General features: G+C 40.4%; 1 long non-coding RNA gene across 1 annotated transcript; it reads left to right on the forward strand.

The window, feature by feature from the left end:
- Nucleotides 1–8,073: 8,073 nt before the first annotated feature.
- On the forward strand, nucleotides 8,074–8,538 carry LOC120544319. Its single transcript, XR_005636482.1, has 2 exons — nucleotides 8,074–8,277; nucleotides 8,375–8,538. It is a non-coding gene; the product is annotated as an uncharacterized LOC120544319 (long non-coding RNA).
- The last annotated feature ends 1,358 nt before the right edge of the window (nucleotides 8,539–9,896 follow it).

A 9,896-nucleotide genomic window follows, 5' to 3' on the forward strand; every position in this document is an offset into this window, starting at 1 on the left:
TCAACCACCCTATGTTCCGATGTGTCTGTGTCTAAGTGACTGATGGGAACAACAATCTTTGACATTAGTCCAGTATTAAGAGAGCTGAAACAAGCTACAATGTAAGTTAATAGGACAATTGTCCAGCTTGTATTTACTTTCACTAAAGTGCTCGTTTTGCCGCCGACAGACTCAGATTAATATTCTAAGTGTCTGACAACATCATGGAAAGGATTTATAAGGAGTTCGACCTTTCTGTTAAAGAGTAAGATCCTTTTTTTAAAACATAAAAACATCAAGACTCCATGTAAATAAACATCACAGTCATTTTAGCATCTTATAATACACTTCACTCAAAATCGACAGAAACCAAATAAAACGTTTTGGGTCGTCTTTCCACTTTTCCAGCCATCACAACTCTAGTTTGGGTTGAAATAAACACATAGTTTACCGATTTACATGTGAAAATATGTTGACTCTATACACGCTAAAATTAAATGGAGTCTGGTGGGTTTAGCGCTAGCGACTTCAGCGCTGTTTCTGGTTAAACAGAAAGGTCTCAAAGAGGTTTTAAAGGTCCATCTCTGAAGGGATCCTTTCCATAATGTTGTCAGACACTTAGAATATTAATCTGAGTCTGTCAGCAGCAAAACGAGCACTTTAGTGAAGGTAAATACAAGCTGGACAATTGTCCTATTAACTTACATTGTAGCTTGTTTCTCCGCTGCCGACTGCAGAGATCTCTCTTAATACTGGACCAATGTTAAAGATTGAAAAAAACGGTAGTTACCCTTTAATCATGGCTTTAAAAGGAATTTGCGCTAACTCATAGCGTTCATTTTGACAGCCCTATTTCTTAAATAATTATATTACTTCATTCATATTTTATTTGATTATATTTTATCCCTATATCTTAACTTTTTTTCTTTTGTCTTAGATTTAGATTTTTCTTTTACTTATGTGTTTTGTGGTTGTTTTTTAGTTATTAACGAACATTGTTGGAGGTGTCTAAGATTACTGTTGTAAGATTTTCATTCCCAATACTACTTCTCTTATTGTTGTGCACATGACAAATAAGGAACCTTGAACCTGCACCAGCGTATCTGCTACCAGGTCAACTTTCCAGCTGGTGCACACATGCTAAAGGTCCCACCAGGCTGTTTTTCTGTGTTTAGCTTCAAGCTTGAACCTGGTTTGGCTTTGGTCATTCTTTCTCGGACTATGCCAGTCGTCTGCATGTCTGCATCATGCATGTCATGTGTTTCAAGTAGATACACAATGCCCAGGGGAAAGATTGAAGGGGAAATGTAGCCAATGACTATTAGCAATGGAAAGCTGATGAAATGAAGCAAAATTCCCCCGTCTGTCTGAAACGCTCCGTTTTAGCCCCTGTCTCTTTACCGCCCCCCCCGAAAAAGCCTAGTCTGCTCTGATTGGTCAGTGTTTCCAGGTCTTCATCATCTGCCCTCTCGGAGGCTCTGCACTGTCAGTGCAGCCGGGGTGTACCGGCACTGTAGCGGCACTTTCTACCTATATATAGTATAGTTGTGACATCACCGTACGGAAATCCTGAGGGCCCCTTTTGAAGGTACAGTTTCTGATTACGGGCTGTGTGCATTTCGCTGTGGATTGAGTATTTTGATACTTTCAAAGTATTTATACAGCACCTTGACTTGCTTTATAAAGCTATAAAAAAGACAAATCTCACGTTTTACAATATGGTATCTTTAAAGAAGATCATGGGCCCTGAGTCATTTCCTCACTGCTTGACAAAGATCAGTCACCATGCTTTACTCCAGAGTGTTGCCATCTTACAGCTCTTAGAGCTCCGCTCGCAACTGCTGCAAAATAGTCTCGGGAAGGAACTTGTTTTGGTGCAACATGTGTACGTTCAAAAGTAGTTTTAGTTGTGCAACAGAAAACTCAGATTGGACAGATAGTCTAGCTAGCTGTCTGGATTTACCCTGCAGAGATCTGAGGAGCAGTTAACCATAGTCCTCACAAATCCAGGGAGGAAGGTTACGGACATCAGGCAGAAATCAGGGACATCCAGCGGAATTTGCGGCAGCACCGGAGCAATCCTGGAAATGGAATGTAGTGGACATAGACTACTGGACACCTGACAGAGATGGAGGTACCAGGGGCACCTCGGTAGCTCACCTGGTAGAGCAGCCCGGTCTCATGGAAGTTCGTGTAAATGTGACGTTATTTGAATCTATTGATACGTGTTCACGGAGACGTTTTTGTCGTTTTTTATGTGGTGGACAACACGAAAATGTGAAGTAATGTATTTCAATGGGAAGCATATTTTGTGGCCACAGCACGAAATTGTAGGGAGTAATATAAAAAGCCAAAAATCCGCGTAGGGAGGAGGTTGGTCGGGGTGGTGGATGGGTCAAACAACACAGGACTTTCACCCGGGCGAGCGGGGATCGCGGCCCGTTTGCGGCGCTTTGTTTCCCGGGGATGGCGTCCCTGCGTGTGGCGTTTTGTCCCGCGTGTTACTGTGGTGCGTCTCCCGGCGTTTAATGCGCTCTTTCCACGGCGTTTAAGGCGCCCTTTCCCTGGCGTTTAAGGCGCCCTTTCCCCGTAAGTTTTTTCCTAAACCCAACCTCCGCCATCCCGTTATTGTGGGGCGTCCCCAGCGGGCCGCTTCGCGGGCCGCCTCGCGGGCCGCCTCGCGGGCGCCTCCCGGCTTATGGAGCAACCTTTTCGGCCGCCTCCCAGCGTCCTTTCCCTGAGAAAATAATGTGACATTTACACGTAAAAAATAACGTGACATTTACACGTAAAAAACGAGAAAAACGTCTCCGTGAACACGTATCAATAGATTAAGAATAACGTGGACATTTACATGAACTGCCGTGAGACCGGGTTGGGTAGAGTGTGTGGCCCAGGGTATGTTGTTGAAAACATGCTACCCCTGTCCACTGTGGAGTCTGAGTCATTCAGAGCTATCCTATATACCAAATGTTCTAAAATACAGCATATAGTGTTTTTATTCTTCAATCAGTTAATATAAACATATTTGAAGATGTTATAGAACGTAATAGCGTTATAGAACATAAAAAATAATGTCACAGTTACTTTGCTGAGTAACTAATTACTTTTACAATGTGGTAACTGAGTTACTAACTGAATTACTTTTTGGGAGAATTAATTTGTAACTAACTAATTACTTTTTTAAGTAATGTGGGATTCTTCAGGGCTTTTTTTTTCCTTACTCAGGACATATTGAGGATACAAAATCAGTTGATTTTGCTTCTGTTGTAATTTGTTCTACCTTTTTTCATAAAATGACTGGACTAAAACACCAAAGAGATGAAATAAAAGATGCCCAGAGCTGCTGTGCTTGACTTCTGGAGTTATATCAATGCCAGTGATAACCAGTAGACTGTATCCTGCTGGAGCTTTTTTTCTACCTTTCTGACAGAACTCTGTGCCAGTCTTCAGCAGTTACTCATGTACAAAGTAACATTTCCATTATTGATTTCGGGGGTTGTTTAGCAAAAAACCCACTGGCTCTTTTTTATCTACTACATTTAAAAACAAGGTAAAAGATGGTGCAGAGTTATGGGCAGAAAATCTGATTCACTGCCAGTCTAATTTAATGCAGTGCTGAGGTAACTCTTATGCCAACATACTATGATGATTAAAAGCCTACAGCCAAGAGCTTTGAAACATCTTCACTTTCTACCACTACCTTACAGAACACTCGACGGAAAAAGGGGAACTCCACTGATTCTACACATGAAAGTGTGTTGGGGAGTACGACAGCATATGTGAAATGTGTATAAAGCGGTTTGCGTGTCCAGAGGGAGCTGTGTGAAGTATCATTAGGAAAATTAACTTAAAGTATTAAAATTAAAAGTACTCAATGCAGAAAACTCCTCACATTTTAGTAACTGGAAACCACAACTGGTGCCACGTTACTTTTTCGGGCTGTGTCCAGCCGGGCCACCAGACGCTCGCTGTCGAGCATTCCATCTGGGCCCGGCTCCAGACGGGGGCCCCGGGCTTCCTCCGTGTAGGGTAATTCCACCTCTTCGTTGTTGATTCGCAGGGTTTTTGAACCATTCTTTGTCTGGCCCCTCACCTGAAACCTCTCTGCCATGGGTGACCCTACCAGGAGCCCCCGGCTCCAGACAAAATAAGCGGTTCCCGGAGAGGTACTTAACTGTAATGCCCTCCGAAAAGACCGACAGCTCGCGGTGCCCTGTACCCTGCTCAAAGTCAGCTTTTATTGGGTAAACTCAACTGCCAACTGCCGCTGATTCGGCGGGACAACTCACAGAGCTCTGTAGCCAGCGTCATGTGACCAGCCGGCGGTCGCCTATTTTTCGTAAGATATACGTATTGTTGTGCATGCATTTTCGTTTGATATCTAACAAGCCCGTTCATGAGAATGCGTTGCAGAGTTAGCTACATTTTTGTGGGAAACATCTCCAAATGAGAATAAAAAAATACATCACTTTATCTCGCTTCCCGAGATTTTCTCAGCTCTTCAAATGCAGAGGAGAGGAATATCGAGAATAATAAGCTGGTATTTGGCATCTGAAATCCCCAAAGGATCCAAAGTGTCTTCTCCAGGTTTCTGCCTCCTGGGAATTGAATAATGGAGTCACAAACTGTCACTGTCAGCATGCTTAAAGGCTAATTGTGTAGGAAGCGTGAGCTAAATCACAGGCTTCCAGAGTGTGTTCCCATCCTCGTGGGGAAAAAAGTGAAATCATAGACACCTGAAATGACTTTGTATCTGTGGGTGCTGCTCGTTTCATTGCATTCAAATGACATGTGATGTGAATACCTGCAAGGGCACATAGACCGATTATCAGGAAGTGTTTTTCCTCTTTTAGATAGATAGCTAGCTAGATAGATAGATAGATTGATAGATAGATAGACTTTAATAAAACCAAATTGGGAAATTACTTTGTTACAGCAGCAAAGTACAAGGACATTCACACATACTCACTCACACAAATACAGAAATAATAAGAAATATACTAGAAATAATAACTAAGAAAGAAGGTAAAATAAAATAAGATATCAAAAGATAAAAAGCCAGAACAACTACTAAAATATACTTATATATATATATATATATATATATAATATAAAGAATGTACATATACAAGTGTAAAATAGAATAGAATTTCTCTTTACTTGATGCCAAAACCAAATGACATAATGACATGTCATTTAGCTGCCAAATGATACAACTGCTCTTCTGTCAAACTTGCTGGTTTTAGTGGGCTTTTGGTTTTCTTTTGAGGTTGTATAGCTAACATAAAATTAACATAAAATCTAAAAAAACATAATCTCAAAATAATTGAATTATTGAGCTAATAATTAATATTTTTGAGATAAAAAGAATGTTTAGATTTTATGTTAAAACGGTTTGGCATACAATGCTAATTTACCATTTTTGAGATAAAAAAATTCATTTATGTAGCTCAATAATTCGAATTATTGAGATCAAAAATGTTTAGATTTTATGTTGAAACGGCTTGCCATACTTTTCACCCAAAGACTTTTAATGGATCAAATCTATCAATTAATATTCAATTCACTGAGCTGAATGGCATTTCAACAGTAGAATGACATCATTTACTCAAGTAAAACTGCTAATACAATAATGTAAAAACACTCCATTGCAAGTTAAAGTGCTGCATTCAAAATCTTACTTAGAAAAGTATTACCACCAAAATATACTTACAGTATCAAAAGTACTTTGGTTTTTATTCTGCAGAAAACTGGCCACTGTGTCTGATATTGCATAAAATTGCATTGTTGATACGGATATGTCAATTTGAACACAGCATTTTAGTGGGGGAGCTAGATGATATAATTCATATGCAGTTAGATAGGTTAATCTCTATTATTTTGGGGGCATTTTAGGCCTTTATTTATAAAAGACAGAAGTCTGCTGCGTCGAGGAGTAAACCTATGGGCACCTGCTCTACCTGGTGAGCTACCCAGGTGCTCTCACAATGAGATTTGTGATAAATAATCATCAGTAATGTGGATATAATAACCATGTAGTTAAAGGCAAATAACAGAACAGTTAGAACAGTCTGGAAAGCTCAGAAAATTAAATCACTTTACGGAATGCAGTAAGACAACACTTGCAATATCACGACACCATATTATGATACTACGATATCCACAACCTAAGACGATATCTAGTCTCATATCACGATATCCATTTATATTGATATATTGCCCTAGCATGACGTCGTCATACTCAGGTTATAGTCAGAATATGAGTCTGATGCTGCTCCATTGGGCTGTGATTATGGGGCGTGTTTCAACCGAACCAGGAAAGAAAATGCTTCTGCACTCAATTGGATAGACCTACAACCAATCAGTGCAACGGATAGACCTACAACCAATCAGTGCAACGGATAGACCTACAACCAATCAGTGCAACGGATAGACCTACAACCAATCAGTGCAACGGATAGACCTACAACCAATCAGATCAATGGAGACAGACGTCACAGAAACTGCAAGTCAAAGGCAGGCTTCGACAGAGCAAAGGCAGAGGCGGCAGTTTCCGTGTCGTGCAGACGGGTGCAGCAACGTGTATATGTACGTGATCGCGGTTCTCTGTTCCTCTTTTAAAATGAATGTGCTGTCGATATCGTCTGTAACAGACGCGATGGTGGAATCTACACATCTCAATTCTCCAGCGGCAGCCATCGTTGTTCAATCAATCAATCAATCAATCAAAATTTATTTATATAGCACTTTACAAAATGCAGCAGGTATCCAAAGTGCTTAACATCAGAAACACATGTCATACAATAGAAAGAATGAACATAGAAAACAGTAAAATCAGAAAAGGTTACACAGAAACAAAAGAATTAAATTGTCACACCACTGCTTCGTATTAAAGGCCAGACGGAACAGATACGTTTTGAGTTTGGACCTAAAAAGAGCTACATCTGTGACAGTGCGAATATCAGGGGGTAACTTGTTCCAGAGTCTCGGGGCAGCAACTGCAAAAGCCTGATCACCCCAACGTTTATACCTTGACCTCGGCACTTCTAAAACTCGCTGATTTGAAGAACGCAATGACTGGTTGTGCTCCCGCAAAGTTAAAATTTCAGACAAATACTCTGGGGCCAGACCATTTGAGGCCTTAAAAGCAAACAACAAAATCTTAAAGTCTATTCTAAAACGCACAGGGAGCCAATGTAGAGTGTAGAGAACAGGAGTAATATGTGCATGTCTAGATGTATTTGTTAAAAAGCGAGCAGCAGCATTTTGTTGTAAACAAATTCAACCCGAGTGCTCTTTGGTGACGTGGTTGATTACGTTACTGTTGATCATCTGTCCATCATCGTATAAAGCCTGCCCTGACAATATGATTGGTCCGAACAGCTCCACAACGGATCAAGTCCAGACCAAACTTCCCCACCTCAAATGTTGTGGGCGTGGCTAAGTTCGGCTGGCATCCAGGCTAATATTGCCCAGCCCTACTGTCAGATAAATCTAGTGCAGCATGGTTCCCTCTGAAATGATGTAGACGTAAAGTAGCATGAAATGGAAACACTAACAATGTTAAAACCATACTTCACTATGTGCAGGAGTAACTTAGTTACATTCCACCATTGAACTTCAACCATGAAAAACTTATTTAAACAACTTATGCTGATTATATACTTGTTCAAAATATGCTATCATGGAGTCAAATTTCATTTTTTATTTCCTGAGACATCAGGCCTAAATGTTAAGGAAGTTGTAACAGTTTTACTGAACTTTCAATGTAAAAAAGGGCACATGAAGGCAGCATCACAGGTCTGTCAAATGAGTCCTTCCTTATTATTTATGTCATGGGGCGGAAGTCTATTTTTATTTGTGCATGCTTTTATTGGATTTTATTGGTTTTATTTGCTGTGTTTTTATATTTTATAGCGCATGCTTTTATTCTGAAATGTGTGGTGTTTTTAATGTTGACTTCCGCCAGTGAACATTTTAGCAGGCCTAATTAGGCTAATGACTTTCACCTGGGAGTGAGAGGGGGTTGATTGGCCCTTGTATAAAAAGGGCAGAACCTTAGAGGAGCACATGGGAAAAAGAGAGGTCATGGTGACCATGAGGGAGGCCTGAGAGCACACCAGTGAAAGTGCTGAGATATGACAGAGCATTTGGAACAGGTGGCGAAGCAGACAGGAGATCAGATGAAGACGCACAGAGAAACAACCTTAGAGCGCCCTGAAGCTACAGTGAAGAACCACAAACACCGACCGCTAGAGGAAAGAAGTGGGAGAGTGTGAAACCTCTCCCTCCTGCGTAAGTCCCTTTCGAGACCGGTGTTAGGTGGTGGTAAATGTTATGAAGTGGTAGCAGTTGCTAAGGACGTGTTACTGGCCAGAGTTTTCTGTTGCAGGTTATGCCCGAGGAAGGTCACACACGGAAAGGAAACTGGTTGCCAGCAGAACCCTGTGGACATTTGAAAGTCAAGACTCTCCTTCTGTTTGGACTGTTTTAGTTTGATATTATATATTTTTATTTTTTATTTTATTCTTTTTAAAATAAATGTGTTACTCCTCACTTTTGTTTTTACTCATTGTTTTTAAATACACTGCTCTCTCTTTAATTTACTTTTAACTGGAATTACTGTAGTTTTAAAGAGGTCCTAGGCCTCAGTCCCAAAAATCTAGGTGGCGTTGCTGGCTTTTTTGTTTTTTTTTATATATATATATATATATATATATATATATATATATATATATATATATATATATATATATATACACACACACACACACACACAACACCCCTCGCTGGCCGGCCGTCTCACAAACAACACACACTACACACGATACATAATAATAAAATACTGAGCACCCTACATGCACTGTAAATGCCTAGGGACAACAGATGGAAATTAGCAATTCAAATTATAAAGGTTGGTGTCTCCCCTTTAGTTTACATAACATGTCATAGCATGTTACCACTTTATGTACAACTATTCATTTATCATACAGACTGAAACTCAACTTCTAATAAATCAGAAAACAAATACACCAACCAAAAATTATGAGCTAAATACCAAATCTAATGTATATAGCCTATGTCATAATTTAAACAAGTCTCCCGCATCTGCCTGCTGCGCTCTGGCCGTGTGTGTGTGCGTGTGTGTGTGTCTGCATAGGCGCGGATTTATGTTTTCCAAAGTGGGTGCTCACGGCATTTACAGTGCATGTAGGGTGCTCATTATTTTATTATGTATCGGCGAGTGTGTGTGTGTGTGTGTGTGTGTGTGTGTGTGTGTGTGAGACGGCCGGCCAGCGAGGTTGTTAAGCTTGCAAGCGCTTGTGGAGTTTAACTGCGAAAATACAGGTTACTCTTAAAATGGACATGTGTTGTGATACTTAAACAAATGACAAATAGCTTGGCCCGAAATAAAAGCCTCCATTTAATTCCATCTTAAATGGGGTCTCTGAGCAGAGGACTGTCTGAGAGCGCCCGAGCTAAGCATCCCAGCGGAGTGCTTAGCTTCAGCTGTCAGCGTCACTTTATGGAGCTTCTCAGTCGAAGGCACCCAGAAACAAATTGACAATGTGCTTGATTCACATGAACTGCCTATATTGAAATCTAAAGAGTTTCCTTCTACCAGCTTTCTAAAGCGTATTCAAAGTGAATTTAGTGATGAATAAAATGTAAAAATTATTGCATTGTCTGTTGTTAGTCTCTGTCTATGAAATATGCCAATGGTTGAGGCACGTGTGCATCACTTAAAAGTGTCCCATGGAAACACTTCCGTTGTGGTGTGGGCTATTTGCATGTGTTGTCTTATTAGTGCGTGTTGTGTCTTATTTGCAGGTGTTGTCTTATTAGTGTGTGTTGTGTTATTAGTGCGTGTTGTCTTATTAATGCGTGTTGTCTTATTAGTGCGTGTATATTGA

This window comes from Perca fluviatilis, chromosome 1 (assembly GCF_010015445.1).
Source record: "Perca fluviatilis chromosome 1, GENO_Pfluv_1.0, whole genome shotgun sequence".
NCBI classification, from domain to species: Eukaryota; Metazoa; Chordata; class Actinopteri; order Perciformes; family Percidae; genus Perca; species Perca fluviatilis.